Consider the following 4,396-nt stretch of genomic DNA (forward strand, 5'->3'; position numbering starts at 1 on the left):
AAGCCACTGCTTTGGATCATAAACCCAGAATTTCAGAATCTGTAGTTCTGCCTGTGACCCAAGAACGTGCTCCTCTAACAGACTTTCAAGAGATATAGATGTTGACCTGAGGTAGAAATTTAGAACCAGTAATATAGAACCCACTGCAGACAGGGTTTCTTATTACGGGACACCACTGCCATGCTTAAGCTGTGGGATAATGAGAATATGAAAGTGTATATGATCTCATAGTTTTCCAAATATAGTATTTTCCTACAATAAACTCATCTTTGTATCTGTAGTATATAATTCCTATGGTGCATGACATGAATATATTGAGGACTAAACTTGATATCTCATGTCAAAGGTGTTTCAAAATATATTTAACATTGTTTTTATTAGTCAAACACTTCTTGAACACCTACTGTGGAACAGACCATGGGTTAGATGCTGGAATCATGTTGGTTAATTGGCTGTTAAAAAGAAAGCATATGACAACATAAGTAGACTCTGATAAGGACATGTTTCCATTAAGTTAGTTATTAGAGAAGGATACAGATGGTTCATGGTCTCTTTGTTACCTCTAGCCTACCCTGGAAGGCACAATATCCACATTTCACTACTGCCACAACTTCAGAGCCCACTGAAGAGATTTCCTTCACCAGTGTGCTGGAGGACTAGTTTCATTCAAAGCAGAAAATAGCACTTAAGGAATGCTAGGGGATGACTTTCTGCATGCTGTGAATATATGTTGTTCCCATTGGTTAATAAATAAGCTGCTTTGGGCTATGGCAAGGCAGCTTAGAGGCAGGTAAAAAATCCAAGGAGAGAGAAAGGAAAGAGAAAGGCTGAGTCTGGAGACAGAACCCAAGGAAAAATGTGCCAGCAGAACTGTAAGCCACAGAACACGTGGCAAAACATACATTATTAAAAATGGGTTAATTTAAGATGAAAGAGCTAGCTAGCAAGAGGCCTGCCATAGACCACACAGTTTGTAAATAATATTAAGCCTCTGAGTGATTATTTTATAAGTGGCTGCAGGACCACAGGGCCAAGCAGGACCAAAGGAAACTTCAGACTACAAAGGAACATCTATTAGATGTGGCTGCACCCTAAATTATTGATTTTACAGGCTTAATATGCTAGAAATTTTTTAATTCTTATCATTATATAAAGATTCCTTTAAAAAAATCGCTTCTCTGAATGTTATCTTCATTATTACATTCTGAGAGATTAAAAAAAACCCTCACTGGCTATCCATTTTAGTGGAAGCAATATGAAATAGAAGGACATAAATTAGTTCACCTCATAATAGAGGCTAATACAGTGTTTCTGACTGGGGGGATCTCAGGCTTTATGTTCTGCTGTGTTACACAATAAACACAAAATAAACAAACAACAACAAAAATGACTTACCTTACCCAGGAACATATGCCTTACTCGATGACAACTTCAGAGCACAAAATACAATGATCCCAGGGGAAGGAGGTTATGTTTTTGTAAATTATGACATCATCTATAAGAAGTGTCTTTCGCAGTTCATAGAATCATCAGCAAAGTTACTTTTTAAAAGTATCTTCATAACCACAATGTAACCTAGTTTCTATTACCTGACTTCTTCTACCACCCTCTGTTTATTTTTACCCAGCCACCTCCAACAATGTTTTGGAAATGGTCTGGGGTGGAACATCAAGCTAATGAGAAGAAAGAAACAACCATTTCAAAGATCCATGTTTCCTGACAATGTCAGAAAAGAATGAGAACTCCATGGTAAAATATGAGGACATTACCCACCTAGAAAAGACTGGACTCTTCCATTACTATTGGTAGGTCTGAAGAAGTTGGAAGTTGGCCAGACAGATGGTTGGTGTGTTGTTGTTGTTGTTGTTGTGTCCTTCTTTGATGGTTTATTTTTCAGCTGTGCCACTTACTACTTAAATTACCCAGCCCAAGGTAAAATAAGCCCCAGGTCAGCTCCCTTCTGCTGAAGACTTTCCAGGACTTTTCAGTTCACAGCTTATCACAGAGCAGCCCCAAATTTAACCAAAATACCTTCATCAAAATTTGTTCATTTCCAGAAAATCCTATAAACGTTTACAATCTGAGGTCTCTGTGGGAAATAAAAAGCTACTGACAGAAAATGTATCTGACTTGATTTGAACTCTATCAACTTCTGTGCAGAGTTAGACCATCTTTACTGTGAGAGACTCTCATAAAACCCCAAGCTCCTTGCCCACACTATCCAATGGCATGGCGAAGTTTGTGACTATGAATGGGGATCTGTATGAATTTAGCAGTAGTAAACTAGGATTACAGTAAATTCTTCTGACTCATGGTCACCGTACATTTGAAGGGACCTTAGTATATTAGTGTGATGTCTGGATCTGTATACATTAACTCCACCAAACAACCCAAGCATAAAGAATGATGCCTCAGAATTCCAGTGAAATCCCAAGCAGCCAATGTCTGCTTGTATAAATAATCACATTGCTCCCATTTTTATGACTGCAATACTGGCAAGCATCATTGAATCCCCATGGGGATCTCCTGCCAGAGGGAAAAAAAATCCTTCCCTCAGTAAACTGTGGCACAATTGTAGGTAGCTATCCTGTTCCCTCCAGCATCAGGTTAATGGAACAAACACTAAAATGCTCAGAAGGGATGTTTTCCCAAGGTCCTTTGGACTAAGATTCAGAATAGATATCTGGTATTCCTGGAAGACTGAGAGCACCCTTCAAGGGACAGGCAATCAGACTCTGTGCCTTTGATTAGCCAGTAGAGGTTTGGCAGAGTGAGTCTCTCACCATTGGTGGTGGGGAACCAAAGGGAGGAAGAGGAAAATGAAGATGCTTGGGTAATTGTATTGCGGTTGAGGCAGAGTTGCAAGGCTCCTTTGCTTGTTAAATGGAAGAACTATTTATTACTCATGGCTTCCTGGGAATGATAATGCTGCCCTAAGATTATCTCAGCAGACTTTCTACATAAAGCTCATGTAAAGGAGAAATGACATTCCATCAAATTAGTTCATAGCCCTTTCTCTTCAGCTTCAAGGCAGGAGTTACTGTCAAAGTAAGAATTAAAATGCATTTATTTAAGCAAATCACCTCCCCTATAATTCAGGCCTTAGCTAGCTGGAGATTCTTAACACTTTGTAAACTCCTAGTGGTTTTTCACTTTGTTCAACTCTGAGAAAACAATATGCTCTCCTGCATGCTCCAGAATATTCCTACACCTTATATTAGTAATGAGGAATGTTTCCCTCCCTCTCTAAGCTCTATAAATGTTAAAGCCAGAAGGTTATAAGAAACTAAACATTCTAAAACAAAGGAAATAGGGCTTATTGCTTGAATCTTGGATTAAATGAGAAATAAGAAGAAAGCAGAGACCTTCCTTTGTCAATGGTTCACCTAGAAGAACAAGACACAGAAATACAAACCAAAGCTGCACTCCCTTTTAGTTAACTGCTCTTAGCAGATTCCAGAATGAAATATCCTTACTGAAGCCTCATTAAACCAAGCCAAAGAATGGAAACCTTCTCTTTGTACATGCCTTTGACCAGCTACTGCTGTGGGATAATGTTACTGTACACTGGTTTAATAAAATGATGATTGGCTAGTAGCAAGGCAGGAAGTACAGGCAGGGCAAGCAGACTAGGAGAATTCTGGGAAGAGGAAGGGTGGAATCAGGGGTCACTAGCTAGACAGAGAGGAAACAAGATGACAAGGCAGAACTGAGAAAAGGTACCAAACCACATGGCTATACATAAATATGAATTATGGGTTAATTTAAGTGTAAGAGCTAGTCAGTAATAAGGCTGAGCTAATGGCCGAGCAGTTATAATTAATATAAGCTTCTGAGTGATTATTTTATAAGTGGGCTACAGGATCGAAAGGCCTGGAGGGACTGGAAAAAACTTCCAATTACAAGCTATACTTATTTTCTTAAGTTTTGTTTTTTTTTTGCCAAAGTGGAACTTGGAAACTACTCTAATAATTGGTGGTATGTTTGATTTCTAGAAGCACTGTATTTTCTTAACTAGACTCAGATGAAGAAAAGTCAGAATATCAAATGATGCCATCCAGATCTTAAGGGTATGCAGTAACCCACAATTCTCAAACTTAGGATACTGTTTATACTGCAAGGAGGCAATGGTCCAAGACATTTATCAAACTCAGGCTTTTATTACCCCTTAGGAAACAGGTTGCTTATAAAGCTTGAGAATATTTCATCATGTTGGAAGAATACTACAACATCTTGAGCAGGCACTAGAATCACCTCAAGGGCTTCAGAGTTGCAGTGCAGACAATACCTTAGACACTGAAGTAGGAATCCTGGGGTAGAATGAGGTCTCTCTGCTCTCTGACTCACTGGTGATTCAAATGCACAGCCAACATCAAAAAGCAGTGTCTTCATCTGC

The sequence above is a fragment of the Peromyscus eremicus genome, chromosome 4, assembly GCF_949786415.1.
Source record: "Peromyscus eremicus chromosome 4, PerEre_H2_v1, whole genome shotgun sequence".
NCBI lineage: Eukaryota > Metazoa > Chordata > Mammalia > Rodentia > Cricetidae > Peromyscus > Peromyscus eremicus.